The 20,437-nt window shown below is 49.8% G+C and overlaps 1 long non-coding RNA gene across 3 annotated transcripts in view; it reads right to left on the bottom strand.

Moving 5' to 3' along the window:
- LOC125946415 (uncharacterized) overlaps positions 1-20,437 on the bottom strand; it is a 69,807-nt gene that overhangs the window by 16,682 nt on the left and 32,688 nt on the right. For all 3 annotated transcript variants that reach the window (XR_007467570.1, XR_007467568.1, XR_007467569.1), the window contains one exon: positions 2,440-2,546. This is a non-coding gene — a long non-coding RNA (uncharacterized LOC125946415). The remainder of the gene's footprint in view (positions 1-2,439; positions 2,547-20,437) is intronic.

The raw sequence follows: 20,437 nt of genomic DNA, 5'->3' as shown, positions 1-20,437 counted from the left end.
CCGTTATTCTCGCTATCTTTCTCGCGGCTTTACAGAGGCACTATATAGGCTATGAACAGCCGAAGTGAAGCTCTGTATAGTTGTCGGCTTTCGAAATAGCGGAAAGGGTGGGTTTACCGATAAAAGACGTTTCGTAAACCAAAGAACGACGTAGTATAGCGAGGGACACGTGGCAACTCGCTGCTGAAATCGTCGCAACAACTCCGCGACGCAAATCACGTTAGAGATAGAAGCAACCGGTTCAGTTTTGCTGCCCACAGGCTGCTTAAATATAGGCGCCTAGCCTAAAAAGTGCGTACGAAAGTATGCTGCAGAGAAAGGTAAGACCAAAGGACCTAGGCAAAGTAACGCCTAACAAGAACAATAGGCAACCGAAGACAACGCAAAAAACAATTGCCAAAAGGAGGAGATGGAAAAGGCAGAATGGCCAAGCGAACTTTCTCTTGTCCTCTTTGCTAAACTGAGCCATTGCTGAGATTCTTCAGTCATGCATTTAATATCTTTAAGGCTTGAAACATTGGAATTGCTTATGCCAACATTCGTTCGCTTGTATGAGTGTAGTTTCTATAGGTCATGTGAAGGCGTTACATTGTTGAAGCTCAGCTGCTTAGCGCAGTCACTGACTCGGGGCTGCTGGGAGTGCAAGCTCGAGGCAGGATGATTCTGTGCTACTTTCTCGCATGTTCTCAAACTGCAGTACTTGCATATACGTTTATTTCAAGCAATGTTTCAAATAAATAATCGTGCTCTTTAATTGTTAAGTTCAAATTATTTTTTTTTCATGGGTAAAGCTATCATATTATGTGTTCATGGTAAAGTTGCGCAACGGCTCATTCGGAGCTCTCGCGAACGGCTGCCCACTTACACACAGATGACCTCGATGCGTCCGGCTACCCTGGGGCAAAACGGCAGACGAGAAAGGAGTACGCGCCACCGTTCACGGCATGTACGCATATTTATGCGCAACGCGAACGTACAGCGGGCGAAGGGAACGACGTATAGTGTTAGTTAACGGCGCCGCTGGCGGCGCGCCAAGTGCGCTAGTCACGCGCCGGCTGAGCAGCAACCGTTAATCGAGGCCCACGCAAGACACAAGGTTTCACTTTCGCGGCACGTCTCTCGGCCGCACAGACAGACGCGCGCAGGCACTGATAGTTAGCCAAGACCGACAGAATGCGAAAGCTCAATGGCGGCGGACATTCGATAGGTAGGAAAAAAAAAAAGCGTGTCGCCGGTTTCAATGCTAGTATTGTCGGAGTGCTGCAAACAGGTAGCGGTTCTTGGAATACCTAGCGGCGATAGCGCTGTTACCTCGAATTTCGACGGGAAGACGACGAAAGGAAAGGAGGCACCACGGCACAAGCGCTCACCATGGCCTCCCGTGCACTGTCGCATACGGAGACCGCGTTCCGGTGTTACTTGGCAAAACGCCTGCCTTCGCGGCATATATTTAAAGGCTTACGCCATTAGTGGGTGATTTAAGGCTCATTATGCGCGTTCTAGCTACTGCTGACTTTACGATGGAGACGTTACTCCGAAAGATAACCCCCTCTGTATTTTATATTCGTGCGGTTAAAGATAGCTTCATAACCGTGAGCTTTAGAAGTCTTCCGAGGGCCGCGCGAGAAACGAAGAAAGAGCGAAGCCGCGTGCGATCGCGCGACATTCCGACATTGGAGGGACGATGAAGCGGTCCACGCTCGTGACGTCATCGGAAGGAAAGGAACCGACAGACAGGGCGCCATATGCAAAGAAACTGTTATCGAGGACTTATCAAGAGACAGAGAATGCTCTTCAATGAAACGCAGAGAATTCATAGGCCGTGTGTATAGCCACCTACATGCTATATACTCTGGGTGGGGAATGGGATGAGGGATTGAAACGCCCTAGGGGATAGCAAGGGGAGACTAAAAGGGTAGAATATTTCGATTATGTTAATGCGCATAAAGTACTTCCTAGAGCTTGTATAGCAAGCGAACGTCTTGAAGATAACCATACAAACTTCAAAGCCTGACGTCGCCTAGAAGGACAAGGCACGGGGAGCGCTTTAAATTTCATATTTTGTCCATTTGACTTTCATAAAACGTTCTTTCGTCTCTATATTGGCCGGACATTGTAATAGGATATGCTCAACTGCTCCTATAGAACTGCGTTGTCACAACCCGGATTGGTCTGAGGTTGCAGAGGACACCCACATGCCGTCAAATGGGAGCGGATTCGGGGCTATAAAGCAATAAAACCAGCTGCGCGTTTACTATAGTTTAGATTCCTTGTAGAGCTGTTAGATCTATAACCCAACCTAAACTACATTAATGCATTGCTGCTGCACGGCTTCACGTTTGTTGTTAAACTGCGCTGATGAGATAAGTTTACGCATGTCAAATCTCGCTTCCTTTACTATAACAAAGGCGGTTCTCTAGAACAACAACTACAACTCACGGGTGTGACGCTTAGAGTTGTCTTCTCCGAGGTGGCCGTTGCTGCGTCGTATGCCTCATCTCTACACCCGGACAACCTTGAGTGACGTCACGTGCCGTGGCCGCAACCTAGCGAGCAGGAAAGAAAACAAAGGAGAGGAGACACTCTTTTAGCTTTGCGACCACTGCGAGAACTAAGTGTGGAAAGCAATCAAGAAGTCACCTTGAAATTGAATGCATCCGTGTGAATCGTCAATACACTCAAAAACTTGGTATCCAGAGTCTTGTGACCGAGAATATCTTAAAAGTTAGCTACTAGCCTCTGCGTTCTCTGTATTAAAAGTTCTCTTTAGGTGCATTATTCAACACGCTCGTGAATTCGCATTACAGCGATACCCAAAAGCCAGGGTTTCTTATTTGGCGCTCGGCGTACGAAGCCCGCCACGCACATGGATTGGCTCTGCTCGTGGTCGCCTATAGCATACTGACACAATCAATTATTATTGCCATAGCAATTATATGGACACTCCCAAGCAGATTTCTGCCGTCGGCGTCGCCGTAACCGTGAGGTTCCGTATGACGTCCACGGCGATGAAATCGTCGCCGCGCTCCGGACGCTCTATGTGCGAGTGAAAAGGCCGCGAGGGACGCGCGCTTTCACGGGGAGCGAACGCACGTCGGAGAGCAAACGCGCGTTCTGCGCCGTGCTCCCTGAAGGGCTGCAGAATTAAGCGTCTCTTTCCTCCTTTCCATATATAGAGAGCAAACGCAACTTTTTCCCGTCGCGCGAATTTGGCGCTGAGCCGTGCTCCCTCAAGGGCTGCGAAAGGCTGTGGGGGGAAGGGAGGGGAGGCGACGTTTAGCTGCGGCACCAAATACGCATTTGTATAAAAACGCCGCGCGCGTTCGGTGCGAACGCGGGCAAAACGCCGACGGCGTCGACAACAGTTCTGCGCGTTGCTGGTGCTGCTGCATGTCCAAGTTTATACAGCTGATAAAACTACTATCCTTAATTTGCTATCGCAATTGGTGCTTCGCATTTCGGGTGAAACTGCGACAATTTTTACAGCTACACTGTTTTAAACTGAGTTTACGCCGTTAGGGAAGAGGCGGTACAACAGCTGGACAGTGGCGCTATGAGTCCACGGAGACCAGAAAAAAAAAAGACATATTGGACGCGAGCTAACGATCAGCGACTTCGCTACACACACAAGACGGCGACCATTAGAAGCGCCAAGGCGGCAGTACGATGAACGGTGGGCAAATGCCAGTGCAACCATTAACGACAACCATTAACAACAATTACAAATTACCCCAAAAAAAAGACTATATCGCGAGTGAGCAGTATTCAAAAGCAGTGAAACACAATACGGGATGCAGGTTCTTCTGATAACACAAAGCCGCCTCGACGCGCACTTAATTGAGCTGTAACAAAATATATGCTGGGCGTAGAACAGGGATAGTAGCGGCAGAACATGCACGAGAGTTCCACCTGCTCTCACACCGGGCGCGATGCGAAGACCCCGCACGGGAGCACTAATTGCTCTCGTCGACGACAGCTTCACCGGGCGCCTCGTTAATTGGCCAGCGAACAATCGCAGTCACACGCCGGCATCTAAGTGTAACCTCGGCGCTGCCTCGGGCCGTTACGGCGAGCCGAGAACGAGGTAGGGGCCGTCTAAGGCAGGACAACGCGTTCCCTCCTCCGTCTTTCACTTCTACAGAAGCAAAGATTCGCGTGTTTACAAAACACGAAACCAAAACTGTTTAGGAGTTATTACCCGTCGCTATACAACAATTTGTTAGAAGCTTGATCCCGGTATCGGAGGCTAGTGCAGGCCTGAAACCATATCCTGTGTGTTCAATCCTGGACACGAAGGGCATACAGCGTACATTCAACTTCTATAGAGATTATCTAAATTACGTTCACTGATATCAATATATAGAAAACATGGAGTCTACATAGAGCGTCAGTAGATCATCGTATTGCGTGCACATGAGGGATGTCACGTGCTGCAGCATGTGCCCTGGTGGCCCGAAGTCTCCCAGCCATTCGGCCTAACACGACGATAACTTGTAACGATAACAATGAGGCACCGCACACATGGTAAAACGGTAAAGAAAAATAATCGGTTAGTCACTCATAAAGAAAAGAGAACGGTAATAATTCCTGCACGAGCCAGTACCGGGAAGAACAGGCCCGGCGGAGGGTGAAAAGTCGTGGCCTTGGCGACGACAAATCCGAGCGCCACGTGCGTCGGGACACGAGGCGCGAACGTGCCCACTCTTTCTCTGGCCAATAAACGAGCAAGAAACGTGAGCTTGGGGACCCGGAGGTTCGTGGATTGGGGTGTGTGTTTGTGTGCGCGAATGCGGTCTTATCGCCAGGAAGCCCGAAAATGAGGAAAGGCGATAAAGAAAGTCTCCGCTTATCCGGGACTCGCGAAAGCGGCGAATGAGCCAGAGGATAAAAGCCCCCGAGTACACTGGAGGCTACGCCCTCCTGCGCCGCACAGCAGACGTAGAGCGTCACAACGCACGACTGCGACAGCTTCGTACGTAACGCGCCGTATCAGACATACCTATGTGCGCTCAGCGCGAATGTGAAGAGACTATATCGAGCACCTCCTCGGCCACTGTTCTCTAATCGAAGAACGACGCTAACCTATCTCCCGTGTGCCTCGAGCAGGCTGCACGATCGGCTTTTTACCGAGGCTAAGATCCTGGGAGCCTGGTCTCAACACTCGCAAAGTCACACCAGCTCTTCTACAGCACCTGAAGACGTCAGACTTGAATGCGCGGCTGTAGACACGATGTACCTCATCTTGTGCACGTGATTTATCTGAACCCCTGTCATCTCTTTCTTTCATTCACTCCTCCTCACGCGTAGAGTAGCCACAAACTGTACAAAGTCTAACCTCCCTGCCTTTCCGTTTTTCTCTCTCTCTCCTTCTCAGAGTCTGTGCCAAGAATGCTAAACGTCATTGTAATTCAGGACACGAGAACGAATAAGTCAGTGCGTGATCATCTACAGGGTCCCGTTACGGCAAGACAGGTAACCTGACAGGAGTATTGACGGGAATTACGTAAGCCTGAACAGATACCCTGACAGGAATTATAGATGCGCCTAACAGGAGTCTTCGCACTCTATTTCAAAATACACTGGATGTGAAGTGGATATACGAGGCTTTTCATGGGGATCTGGACCACACTCGGGAGAATGCAGACGACGTACTGACGGTACCTCGCGAGAGAATTATTCCACAAATGTGTGTTAATGAATGATGCCACGGAGCCCGAAGACTCCCGAATTAATATGTGACTGGGTGTGTAGAATTAATTCACTGAGCACTGCCTAAATCAATGCGATCAACCTAAGCGATTTTTCATTGCGCATTCTCCCCACTTCAAACGTGTCTCAGCGAGTCGCTTGTTCGTTGTGTCCACTCCGACTGGAGTTGATACACCGAGTTGTAAAGCACCGACTAGCGACAGAAAAAAAAAAGTTTGCCACATGCCCCGCTAACATTCACTTAAAACTACTTAACCGTAAAGCGAGCCGTGTGGCGTAAGGAGACAACGCAGCGGCGGTTTGTAAAACACTTCTTTTCAATCACTATAGCTATAGGAGGAAGCCCGTAGCATATGCGGCTGTAGTGTGACGCAACGCAAGACACGCACTCGTGCGGCTGTGCCTACGTTGTGAACAACCCGCAGAAGGATAAGAGAGCGTCCCTATATAAGAGCCAGCCCAGCGTGCTTGCAAAGTAAAAGAAAACTTGGAAATTCTGCGAATCTCTCTCTCTCTCTCTCTCCGGCAGATGGAGTCGAAGCTGTCCACCCTTTCGGCGCTCCCTTGGCTACTGCCCAGCTGTGCGAAGCGGCAGCTGTTGGGATGACGAAGTGGCGACGCGCACAGCGCTTGAGAAAAAAGAGAGAGAGAAAGAGATGGGAGGTATTGCAGGTATTTACTTGCACAGGCATCAGACGCTTGCATCGCTTCAAACGTTCGCCGCAGCTATCGCAAATTCGCCCACAGCGACACGGCGGCCGGCAACAATCGCCACCTCGTGTCGGGAGGGGGGGTATCTCATGTCACGAAACGGACCGGCTTCCTAACTGCTGCGCTCAACGAGGCGACTCTTCTCGGCAACCACAGTGGCGGTGACCCAGCGTCGGGAAGAGCCTTTCTCTTAACATCGCTCGCTCACTCGGTCGTGTAAGCTGGACGCAGCGATGCGAGACCTTAACGAGCTGGACATTAAACGGCGCTTGACGGATTCGAAGCCCCCTGCGATGAGCTCTATGTTACCTCAGGGCTGCGCCCAGCCTTCCTTCCACCTCCCCGCTCGTTAAGATGTAGGCGTGGTCGACAATGAGTTTAGAGCGAACCGGAAATTAAACGCCACTCGAGCAATTCGTGATTCATCTTTCGGTGTCCCACCGCTACTCCTTTCTACGAAGTGGGCGCGCGAGACAAGACGTGATTTTAATGGCCATGAGAATCAAGACATTACACGTAATGCATCCATCGCTGTAAGGTATACGCTCGCAGGACGTTTCATCTCCGTCCCTTGTCGCCCTCCTCTGCGCAACGAATATGGAGATGGATTTGTAGAAAACAGATGTCCTTTTGATGCTATCTAAAGACGGGCTTGAAGATAATCTTGGCAGCATCTCGGCGCAGATAATCTTGACAAGAAGATGATCATGCCGCGCCGACGCAGCATTCAGATGACAAATGCTCCCACTATAACTAATTCCCTACTAGTAACTGCCGCTGATCATGCCTGACACATTTGCCAGGTCTATGTTAAACTATCTGAGTAGATCAGGTGAAGTGCAACCAGTGAGTCACTCAAACGAGCGCAAACAGAGCGAGGTTGAGTAAGCACAATGTAATGACGGAGGTTCACAGCCTTCGTTACTATCAGAAGCTGTCACAGCTGTCCCCGTTTGGTCGTCGGCGCGAAGTCGATCGACGGGGTAGACAAGCTGGTTGGTCGTTCCGTACGCAAGCGAACACAGTGAAAGGAGTCAGAGTCGGGAGTAAACAAAAAAACAAGATATTTATCGGCTGATAAATATACACAATTAATAAAGTAAAATAAAAAAGACACAAGATAGACTAACACACCTGAACTTAATATGCACAAGGATGAAGACAAATAACTACGAGCAATTAACAGTAGACATACAAATGAAACATGGCGCGGATCAAATATACAAGAAGAACACTTAACAGTAATTCACTAATCAAAGTTCAAAGGAAATCAAAGTTCAAAAGAAAACCAACGATGTCATACGCATGGCCGGGCAGCAGCAGCAAGTCCATAAACCGTGAAGTCGGTGCACAAAGCTTTCCCGAAGAAGGCTGGCGGTCCGATCTTGTCGAGGTGGATGCGAATTGCTGAGCTGGGGTTCCCGGGAGTCTAGATTGGACGTCTTCTCTCAAGCAGGTTGAGCTAACTTGAGGCGAACTACCGTGAGCTTCGTTGCAGACGCTGGTTTGACGTCTCGTACGTCAACAAGTTCTTCGGAGTTCCGACGTGGCCAGGCGGCCCAGGCGATACTGGACGGCACTAGCCCCCCCCAACGGCTTCTTAGCAGCGCATAGGTTCAGCTTCTAGACTAATCAGCAGGGCCCAAAACATGCGCCTAAATAGCCTCTGCCTTCCCTAGTTCCCTAGGTAGGGAAACTGCCGCTACGTAGCATTCTCCGAATTCAGCTCTCTTAGCTCCCAACAATCTTGGCCGCGCTCTCACTATGGACGAAGAACCGCAGATCAGCCTCTCTCCCACTGTCAAGGGCCAAGGCTGATCCCGGCACTACCACGTGGCCGTACGCGCACACTTCGGGGCCCGTAATTCGGCGTGTCGATGTCGAATGCATTGTACGCTGCACAGTCAGGAGCCCACGTGTTTGACGCTCGTACTTCGGCGTGTCGTTAATCAGCGTCCAAACCATTCGAAAATATGCCGCTCCGTGACACAGCCCCCCACTTTCAGAATATTATCACATAATATTCACTTACACGAGTGGCATTTTCGAAAACAAAAACAAGAAAAAGAAGACCATTCTATGTATACATAACATTAGACATTCAATAACATCGTGTATTATAAAAAAAAATATCGAACACAACACCACACGTCCAGACACACAACAACATTCTCCAACTCGACTGCACAGTGACCGCAAATAAATGGTACTCGAAATAATATATGCAGCACACCTGCCATGAACCGTCTGTTCGTACTCCACATCAGTTTCAATACACGCACTAGTGCAATGGCAATCAAAAAACTTGCGCCAAATACGCGCTCAAGACGACCAGGACATTTGCGGATCTTGCAAAGCGCTTACACGCACTAAATGAAACCAAAAATTGCTGTCGTCTTGCAAACACACGTGTGATAGACGCACCAGCGCTTTGCTCCTGTGTGTCCGCGCGAGCCACGCTTTAACAAAACGGCACAAACACTTTCCTAACACGCGAGGCCACAACGGATCCCTCAAATAAAGCGACCCATTCTCAAGAAAAAAGAAATCCTGAACCCTTCGGTAAAGTGAACTGATACAGCGTATCCCACCCACAAGCAAGCCTAACTGCTACACAAAGAACGACATAAAAAAAAAAAAAAAAAGTTTCAAAAACTTTCTACGCGCGCAAGCCAGCTCTCTCAGAATATCGGAGGGCTACCAAAATAATTACACAAAGCTCCGAACTTGCTCACCCAAAACGATCTCTAAAATATTAACCTAACACGGAAAAAAATAAAGAAACAAACAAACTGTTTCTACAAAAACCTGCATTGCCGCTTTTCATTCCGAATATTTAATGGACGTTCTTAAGCCGTACTCGAGGCGGGCGCGGTTTGACGGCTGATCTTGTCAGCGAGGGAATACAAAAGGTACAGCGGCCATTCTCCTCGCTGCCCACCCTCGACACTTGACAAACAGGCAGTATGCCTTTCACGCATCGCACTGCAACTTTACTGACGCGTATCACTAATTCGCGGCACCGTATCGGCTCTCTCTTCTGTGACATGTCTTGCACACCTGGCAAGGAACCGAACGAGGGGGAACATAATCGCCCCCTTGCTTTTGTCCGCCCCCGCGCCGAACGGCCTTTTCCTTGCTTCCTTATCCGGCGGTTCGGACGCGCTTTTACTGAAGACATTGCAATCTGCGAACGCACCTTTCGAAATTCTTCACTGGGCTCCCCGCAGAGTTTAGCGCCCTTTGTTTTCCTCGGCTGCGTTGCCTTCTCTGCCGCATTACGAACTTTACGACGCCGCTTCTTTCTCCTAGCACGCTTCGCGGTGCTAATTTCCAAGCCTTCCTCTGGCTCCTCGTGGTGACCAGCACGTATATCGTCGGCCACGACTTCCACCCCTACCGCACGGTCCGGATGATCAGCGGGTGAATCACCCCTCTCAATTCCACCTTCACTGGCGGAGAGCTCCAAACACCTCGGTGCAATGCAGCTATTCTCTTTTGCGCACCGTAGCTCACATATCTGGGAGCTGTCCACTACTGCACCGTTCTGCCCGCATGGTGCCTCAGCGCACTTTTCTGAATCATTGCACTCTCCTCTGGTGCTCTTGCCTAACACGTTCGTGTCACTTCGCACAACTACTGCAGGCGCTACCTTCGCGACGTATGCCAACTCGTCCACCGCTGGCCTGGCTGCTTCTCTAGCATTAAATTGGCACAGTATCTCGTCGCGCTCAATCCGGTCCCCATCAACGGGTCCCTCAACAACTACGCCACGGTCTGCGGATCTGGCATCACCTTTGTTAGGCTCGCAAAGTTTAGCCTCTCTTCCTACTATCGGCAGAACCGTGCGTGCGATTTCTTCGCACTTTCCGCGTGCGACTTCTACGGGCACCTCACATTTCTGCTGCTCCTCCTGTACTTCAAGGTGCTCGCTACTACCCCTGCTCAGGCTGCCAGTTTGCTTAAACTGAATGATTAATTGTAACAGCCGTATTTCTCGCTCTACAGCTTCCTTCGCCGCCACTTGCTCTTTCTCCCTTTTCTCTCGCTCTTTCTGCTTTTTCTCCCGGGCCAACGCCCGCTCCAGCTGTTCCGCAACCCATGTCCTCAGCTCATCGCCCTCTAGGCCGAACAGTTTGCCTCTTTCTATCCACTTTTCAGACTCCATTCTCTCCAAAATGCGGCTACACTACCAAAAACCGTGCGCTCACAATTCGCATGCACGCGCGTTCGACACTGTACAAGAATGTGTCAATAGCACTACTCGATCAATATCCACGATCATCGTTCTCAGTTCACCGTGCTGCCCTCGTACGGAACGTCCTGTTCGCGGACGCCAGTTTATGTCACAGCTGTCCCCGTTTGGTCGTCGGCGCGAAGTCGATCGACGGGGTAGACAAGCTGGTTGGTCGTTCCGTACGCAAGCGAACACAGTGAAAGGAGTCAGAGTCGGGAGTAAACAAAAAAACAAGATATTTATCGGCTGATAAATATACACAATTAATAAAGTAAAATAAAAAAGACACAAGATAGACTAACACACCTGAACTTAATATGCACAAGGATGAAGACAAATAACTACGAGCAATTAACAGTAGACATACAAATGAAACATGGCGCGGATCAAATATACAAGAAGAACACTTAACAGTAATTCACTAATCAAAGTTCAAAGGAAATCAAAGTTCAAAAGAAAACCAACGATGTCATACGCATGGCCGGGCAGCAGCAGCAAGTCCATAAACCGTGAAGTCGGTGCACAAAGCTTTCCCGAAGAAGGCTGGCGGTCCGATCTTGTCGAGGTGGATGCGAATTGCTGAGCTGGGGTTCCCGGGAGTCTAGATTGGACGTCTTCTCTCAAGCAGGTTGAGCTAACTTGAGGCGAACTACCGTGAGCTTCGTTGCAGACGCTGGTTTGACGTCTCGTACGTCAACAAGTTCTTCGGAGTTCCGACGTGGCCAGGCGGCCCAGGCGATACTGGACGGCACTAGCCCCCCCCAACGGCTTCTTAGCAGCGCATAGGTTCAGCTTCTAGACTAATCAGCAGGGCCCAAAACATGCGCCTAAATAGCCTCTGCCTTCCCTAGTTCCCTAGGTAGGGAAACTGCCGCTACGTAGCATTCTCCGAATTCAGCTCTCTTAGCTCCCAACAATCTTGGCCGCGCTCTCACTATGGACGAAGAACCGCAGATCAGCCTCTCTCCCACTGTCAAGGGCCAAGGCTGATCCCGGCACTACCACGTGGCCGTACGCGCACACTTCGGGGCCCGTAATTCGGCGTGTCGATGTCGAATGCATTGTACGCTGCACAGTCAGGAGCCCACGTGTTTGACGCTCGTACTTCGGCGTGTCGTTAATCAGCGTCCAAACCATTCGAAAATATGCCGCTCCGTGACAGAAGCCATAAGACGTTTGCCGACCACGCATATAGTTTAGCACGCTACAGAAGGCGACAAGCAGGGTCGTCACACCACATGCCATGCCCGTCCTTCCCGCTTCACCACGACAGACACCACGGCTGAAGCCACGAAGCTAGCTGTGTCAAGCGCATATCCACGAACGTTGCAATCATGCGCACGAACCGAACTCGACGCTCGGCAGAAGGGACGGTTGAATGCATACACCCGTTAGCATCTGCCCCTTCGGAACGCCAAAGGATTGATTGCGGCCGCATCAAGCCCTTCTTTTCTCGGTTCGGTGGCCAAGATTTAGGCGCAAAACAAACACGCGCGCGCCCTCGCACACTCCTCACATCTGGCCGCTGTTCCTCAAAGCGTGACGCCCTTGGGCGGATGGAAGTATGAGCACCAGCCCCCCTAAACTGCCGCCAGCCAACGACGGGAAAAACAATGGGCCAGCTTAAATTACCCGAGGGTTCTCGAGTCAAAGGCTTCGCAATCATTTCGGGGCCAATGATCCTGAGATGAAACAAACGCAAGCAACCCCGCAAGCAACCTGATATATTGGCGAGCCTGGCCTTCACGAGGTGTCGCCATCGCCGGCGTCTTGCCAACGGCGTTATAACACACGCGACGTCATGATCCGGTGTCATGACGGCTTGTACGCGATGCAGGAGCAGAAATATCTAACGTTCGCGCCACCACACGTGACTAAAGTGACTCACAATACGTGACTAAGGTCCCTAGAATAACACGTGGCCAGTATCACGAGCGCGAAGCAGGGCACGCGGTCTTTTGTCTGAGGGCCCACGCGACGATAGTGCATTTTTCGACGTTCGGTTATCGCTGTCGCCAACGGATTAATGGGACAACTTGTGCCGACTTAAAAAAGAAAAAAAAAAACTGCAGAAAAAGGAAAGAAACCACATGTATTGCCAGGCGTGTATTACTCGGCTATTTGCCCTAGCTTCGGCTCAAGAACACTATAACTCCCACCTAAAGGCGTCTATAGGTCGTATTTATTTCAAATGCTTCTATGACGTTGCGTGCGTCAACGTTACTCGACAAAACCAACGGCGACAAGCCCATCCACCATTGTGACTGCAGATGTAGAACTGATGTGAGCAGCCCTCACTGCACTGAAAAAATGTCCACCGAGTGACATTTCTTCTACCAAGAAGTCTTGTTGCCGACAGCTCCAAGCTCTCAAGAGGCCTTCATCTGAACTCAAACGCTAGTGAGCTACAGACAGAGAGACATATTCTTACCTTCGCCATTCTTATCTGCTCCAATGTGCAATAAGATAGCCCTGCAGTGTTCATCTTACATCCAGGCCTGGAAATCATTTCACGATTATCCTGGATGTCTTCGAGAGCCTCTCATATCGCGCCAACCACGGTGTATCTTAAGTACGTTCTGTACGCTCTTTTTTTTTTTTTTTTTTTTTTGTCTGCCTGTGCACATGCGCCCCGGCAGGCTTATTAACAGGCACGCGAGCCGCACGCTCCCTATGGCGCCACCGCGGACGCGCTGCGGAGACCCAAACGACGTTTGGAAAGCGGCGGCGAAGAGTCAGCACTCGGCAGCTGCCCAGCGACAGATGATAGGGTAGGCGCCAAACCGCGAAAGGCGCAAGCGAGGAAGGCGGAGTTGACGTGTGACGAGAGAAGAAGCTATACGGCAGGAGAAAGACGTCGGCGAGGTGAACAATTGTTCCGCCAGACGTTGCACAATGTATCGGCGTCGTCGCTTAGAACGGGGTAAAAAACAAAACACCCCCCCCCCCCCCCAAAAAAAAAAAAGGACACAACGCACAGTACACGCGGCACGCAAGCCCCGAGCGACTAGGCAGCAGCAGCAGCAGCAGCAGCAGCAGCCTCAGGTGCCTCGGCGCGAGGTGCCCCAGACCGCAGACGTAGAAAACGCGCGACGCAGAGACGACGCTGCGCGCGCGCGCGCGCACGCCAGAGAGACCTACGCGCGCTACGCTTACGCCTCACCTGTCGCAGGCAGCAACAGCAGGCGTCGCCGACCGCTCTGGAAGCGAATTGCGGGGGCTTTCTGTGACGTCACGGAAAAGCCTGCAGTACCGACAGGCGAGCCCCACGTGCTGCACTTTTGTGACGCGCGTCGTCGCGCTTTGACGCGTTCGCCCGAACAAGCCGCGCGCAGGCTTCGCCATTTTCTTTCCTTTTCCCGGCCGCTTTTTGCATGCGTTGCACTGACGTCAGGGGATTCTGCGTTACGAGCAGCACGTCGGCGTCGTTGTGTACTTGAGTAGTACTGCTTCCTTCATTGTGCGTTTGTGTGTCTGTGTTTACTTCGTTTCCGGCGTAGGTGCATGTGGGATCGACCTTGTTGCTGTGCGCTAAATTCTGCGAATCGAACGGCGAGAAGAGAGAGAGAGAGGTAGAAATTAATTTACAGAAAGGCAGAGAGGTCGGCCTGATCTATAGCTTGCTCTGGCCTGCTACTCTACACACCGGGGAAGAAGGATGGGGGAAAAAAAAAGGCCGATGGATGTTGATGATTATATGAATAGGAGGTGCATATATACAAGTTCGCAACGTTGCGGCATCTCTAAAGCCGTGCGTCTACCCCAGCGGCTTGTAGAAAGGCTATAGCGGCACTTGTAATCAAGGCTGCGCTGTTTGCATTAGGCCAAGGACCCAAAAGAAACTCGCTGATAGCGGCCTTTTATCGACGTTTGCGATGAAAGAGACCAGTTGCTGTCGCTCTTGTGCGTACGCGGGTCAAATGCAAAATATGTGATCAAGTGTTTCTGGCACCTGAAGCGGCCAGTCGCGTGGCAATTTCGCGTGTATTCGCGGGCTCCTCTCGCGCTCGGAAAAACACTTTCATGTAGCACGTACTGAGCAACAGAAAGCTCTTTCACGTTGCTCCACAATTTTCTCATTGACAGCTTTCATCTAATTATATTATTTGAGAAGTTGATTATTTAAGACTAATTGTGTAATTAGGCGGAATGCAAAAAATGATCTCAGTATCCCCAAGCGACGGCAAGCAACATTACTTTGGTTCTGCCCAACTAAAAGTGATTTGCATATTTTTAAACCTTGGTGCATGATAGTTGGGACACCCTGTAATATGACAGTCACGTAGCCCCCTTTTTAATATTGCTGCGCTATCCCGACAAATACCTAAGTAAAAGGGCACAGAAAAACTACAGTTCAGGAGACAGAAAACCGATGATATAGGCTTATTTCATATTAAAAAAAAAAAAAAAAACACACGAGAGGCACTCGTACGTAGAAACTCCGGGAAAGAAGTTAACGGAAGCAAATTAGCCCGCTACCCGACACAAAAGGCACGGATCTAAATACATATAAATGCTTAACGAAGCACAAAAATCTGTACCACATGCTGTAGGAACATAACGGCTTAACAACGAGCTCTGTTTCTATATAGTAACCGACGTCTTCGTTTTGTTAACTTAGATGGAAGCGTGCTTAAATTTAATCCAGAGTTTCTTTCGGAAGCAAGAGCTGTTTGCTACCTGCTTCAGAGAGGACTTGCAAGAGGCAGGCAAGAACTCCTAGCGGCTCATGGCACCAAAGGTGTGGAGGAAGAATTATGGCAAGTCCACGCTATCGGCAACGGCTGCAACGCGGTAATGTGAGAGTGCAGCCTTTGGCGGTCGGCTGAAAAACGAAATTGCGATCGGAACTGAGGGTCTATAGGTACAATAGTTACGGCGCCTATGTGATTTCCTGATCGCCGCGCGCCATGAGTGGCATGTGGTGAGTGTTACATAGCAAACTGTTGAGCTGGCTGCGTGTGACTCAGCTCGCTATTCGAGCTGACGCATCATTGCATAGTGATGCAGCAAAGCATGCTCTGAGTGATATCGCTCGCAGCCATGACAAAATTTCGGTTACAGCCTGCTATCTAGTGAGGAAGAGACGAAGGAGAGCCACGGCTTGGTGCAATTAAGAAAGAGAGAGAGAAATAAATCCAACTTATCATGCATACAACCTGATCTTTAGAAATGAAGTCAGAACTTGGGCACTTGAACATCAATGTGCACACTTTACGGCCGGGAAGATACCGGCCAAGAAATGTAGCCTTTTCGCAGTGCCTGTGTTCAAAAGGTTGTCGTAGTTCACAGCCTATGTATATTCCGAGTCCCATAGGGTGCTGCAAAAACATTTGCCAAGTTTAAATGCATACTAGAAGGCAACACGAAATCAGTTTGATATGATGAATTATTCTTTCAAATGTATATCTTCATTCCTTCGGCGGAAAAATGGTGACTAAGGGCGAGAAAATTCTACAACTTATTCTTGTTTTTTTCTTCTAAATTTCGAGCCTAAACCACAGCACGAGTACGTCAGTGAGACGTCACTGATGTCAAATCATTTTCTCTTAATTCGGGACGTGTTAGGGGCGAGAAAAACTTTCTCAAAACTTCCAATAGAGTTGAGCAATTGGTTCAATTAGTATACAACATACTTGTTTTTTTTTTTGTTTTTTTTTTCTTTTCGATGAACTATAGCCAGATGGAAAAGCTGCCAAAACCAATGACGTCACGGGAAGCTGGTCACAGAGCTTCAACGGGGCGTTGCCAACCCTCTTTCGATTTGGCGTATTTCCTGGATTACCAAGCGTCAGCTTTACGGTAAGGGTGACCTTTTCTGTATTCCAGGATTGTAATGGAATAATATATCTCAACAGAAAATTCCCCATTCAGTGCCCATTCAAAGCCAGATTTGTGAGGATCCGCGATTCCCTCATGTCTCTGACACTCCCCTCCGAACGCGCGAAATGTATAAAGGAGTGCGTAACTGAAGGCGGGGTGCGTGAGAGGCAACAAGCTCGTGAGACAGCGGCCTCGGCATTGAGAGCGGCCAAGCAGAGAGAGACAGCTTGAAGCAGACACACACATTTCTCTCACGATACTAATCGGCTACTGCCGGTGGTTCGCATATTCAGCTCCCGGCAGGAAGCTGCAGCGCGCCGCCTCAATTAAGACGCACGACGCCCAGTAATGCGAGCGTAACTGACGCTAGCGGGATCGGTCGTGCGGAATTCGACTTCCTGTAGAACGAAAGAAGAGACGTCGCAAGAGATAGATGAATGGACGGACCTGAGCAAACAAAGCAGGTGGAGCGTGTGGAATAGAACTAAGGTGCACACAATAAGCAGACACATTACTACCGACTACTTTTGAACACGCACACTCGGTGCCGACGCGTGGCGCTGCGAGCGCGATAATGGAGACACTTCGGCGCCTATTTCGTCTACGAGAGCACCCCGGCCCGGCCGCTACGAATGGTGCAAGGCGTGGCGTTTAGGCTTGATCCACGCCATAAATCAAACCAGACGCGTAGCGCCGTTTTCCGACACGAGGGGGTGCGCACGCTGAAGACCGACCGCTTGGCGTCACGCGATTCTCACTGGAAAGCAGAGAAGAACGCTCGTGGCGCCACCTTTGCAGAGTACGCAGGTAATGGGAGAGCATGAGTCGCGGATGTACCAGTCGCGCTAGCCGGTACCTAACGTCGAATGTACTATATACATGTGACAGCCCGCCTGCAAAGTTCGTGAAATACCGTTGCGAAGTACATACTTGAAAACCGGCGAAGCGCTCTGAAAAATCGAACATGCTTTACGAAATCAGCGCTCGAGTTGCGACGGTGTTTTCACGCAGAGATGGTTCATGCTTTGCTTGAGGCGTCGTTTTGCAAATTAAGGCTGAGTTCAGCATGAACAAACGGTAGTCGTTGAACAGCCCGTCCTCGCCAGGCCTGAGGATGGGCTAAACGTATTTCCCTACTTGGAAAAAGCACAGAAGACACCTGATTCTCAGACTTGACGATATCCCTTCTACGGCAGGACAGAGTGGGGCTGCTGTCCACTTCCGGCGATATCACTCGAGAGATCAGAGGAGCGAATCCGCAGATGAGCGAGCTCCACAGCGTCATCTGAGCGAAACTCGAGGTCGCTCGACGACCGCGAGGCCGAAAAAGGCTAATCGAAGTAGCCGCCGACTGCTTCCCCCCTCGCCGCCGGCACTACTACCAGCTCTCCTCGACCGTGAAAAACTCCCCGCCGTGTGCTAACGGCCGCTTCTCACGCGACGGTGAAACACGCTACGTAGCCTAGCTACCGGTGGGCTCGCTCGTGTAGGGCGACATGTATGTAGCGTTGGCCGGTCTTCGTCGTGAGTGGTCCACGCGCGCACAACGAAAACGCATCAAGATGTCCACTATTTGCAAATGCCTGTCTATAGCGGGCCAGCTGCCTAGCTCCGGATGACAGACAGCTAGATAGCCGCTCGGAAGAAACGTAACGAGGCCCATGAGAATAGTGCGAATTGAGGGGATCCAGATTAACGGATGCGCAGTGGGGGCGCTGGTTCCACGAGCAGATTGAAGCGTTCGCGATCTCCGATGTGTTCTTTGCTACCGCGATGTCATGCGATGGGACACTTAAGCAAAACAATAAATCAACTTAGACTGATAAATTATTCTTCGAAAACTCCGCTGTCGTTAAGTACACTGCAATAGGTCAATTATTAGAAGAGAAAATGAAGCTCAAAGTTAATTTTTGTTTTAATTTCGCGCGGAAACCCCAATATCAGCACTTCAGTGTGACGTCACGACTTCTAACATAATTTTTCGTGTTTGGGCCACGTTCGCTCAGTAAACGTTCGCAAAACTTGTCATATTCAGTCTTGGGCTCCTTTGGAACACAGTGTAGTCAATCTTTACCAGTATAGAATTTGTCAAAATCCATGACGTCACGTTGAGCTGGTGCGGGAACTTCAAGGTGGTGTCGCCACTCGCCTTCTGTGTTTTTCGGTTCTTTCTGGCTTACCAAGCGGTTTCTCGCGGTAAGAGTGGTGTTTTCGGTATTCCGGAAGGTAATCTACTGATACAGAAGAAATCATTTTGATCTTTAGTGTCCCTTTAAGTCGTGAGATAGGCTTCCGCTGAATAACGTCGATGACAATAATCGATGCAACGTAAACTTGGTTACCTTCGATGTAGCGACTAAGCAATTAACAAGAGAGAGAGAAAAAAAATCCTGGGAAAGAAGAGGAAATGACCGCTTCGTACATGACTAGATCATTGCTACGGGAAGTAAAGTATAAAAAAACCTTTTCCACCTTTATACACATATATTTTCCTATCGTTTCTTTTTCACTTGCGGTATCATAATGAAATCAGCCTGTTCGCTTCTCTGTTATATATGTTACGCTTTTCTTAAAATTTTGGAAATATTTAACATTGGGCAAGAAGACAGAATGTCACTGCAATTTGTTCCCACTGCGAACCTTTGGGGTTCTTTCAGTCCACAGTAGCCGACAATGATCGACGAGCGAAGAGCCTAAGCAACGGGTATGTATAGACCGTTTCTAAGGAACACGGCAAGTGACATGTCGCTGACCGCTGTGGCAGAGTTCCCACAGCACGGCCGTACTCTGAAGCTCCACGACGGTGTAGGTCCCTCGTAATATCTGCGACTTCAGAGCACCGAATGTACCTACAGAGGGTACCCAGTACGCGCTCGTACACCAGGTTAGGTTATAGTTAAGCCCAGAACCAGTTGCAGACGACGCGCACTATCATGACCTCGGCGTTACGCCTCTCCTTGAAACCAGCAGACGGACGGCCCTGAATGTCCCTAAAGCTCACTGCCTGCCACGTTTACCGCACTTATTTTCATTTTCCCCGTACTTTCCATCGACGTCTTTAATCGCGTACTTGGCTTCACTAACGTGTCCTGAACGCTTTTCAATTTCCTCACCTACACTGCGATCACGTCATAAATGGGGGCATTACTGTTAGAACAGGGGCACATTAACCACACCAATGGCGGCACGAACGTTAACGCCGCATCGACGTGGGAAATAAGTGGCTCTCGTACTCGTGAATTTGATTCACGACTAGAACTGCACTCACTCTGTCGGAAACTATTCGGGAAACTTTCTAAAAGGGGTCATGCGAAGGCTTGCAACTTGCAGTTGTAAGGCTTTTTTTTTGTTGTTGTTTCTAATTCGATAGCCTTATAGGCGGACTGCACACACTTTTTATGTATCCGTCTGACGACAAATGTTGGCCGATCCCGAAGCAAGTGCAGTATAGCGCAGTGTCTCAAACCTCTAGGTGTCACGAAGGAAGAATGCGACAAACGGGCACGTGGGGCACGCGCCTGACGTTTAAGTGAGCGACTTTGGCACGAGAGAAGCATGGCGTGCGATCGTTGCTATAATGTTAGAGCATTTGTTTGCCATGCTGGAAAACAGGTTCGAGCCCACCATTGGTCACGAATGTCTTTAGACCATTAGAGGAGGACTTCACCCACTTTGGAGGTATCTAACCCAAAACTCTATAGGTGAGTTGAGCGTACGTGAGCGCGCCAAAGCCTACACAAAATCTCAACTTTGAAAGCGGTACGAGCTTCAGAAGTGTCAATTTGATAAGTGAGAGTGTGCAAGGTCGCCCATGACGCAAGCACACGCTGCTGTCGAGAGAGTTAGCAATGCTAGTTCTTTTTTAACTATGCCGTAAGGCAGCCCTCTTCGCTAAAGAGATAGAGAGAGGCGCTTCAATACAAGAAATCAAAGGTTGCGTACATTACTTAAATAAAT

Source organism: Dermacentor silvarum, chromosome 6, assembly GCF_013339745.2.
Source record: "Dermacentor silvarum isolate Dsil-2018 chromosome 6, BIME_Dsil_1.4, whole genome shotgun sequence".
Taxonomy (NCBI): Eukaryota; Metazoa; Arthropoda; class Arachnida; order Ixodida; family Ixodidae; genus Dermacentor; species Dermacentor silvarum.
Note: the sequence above shows the minus strand (reverse complement) of the source record. Positions and strands in the feature narration are given on the sequence as shown.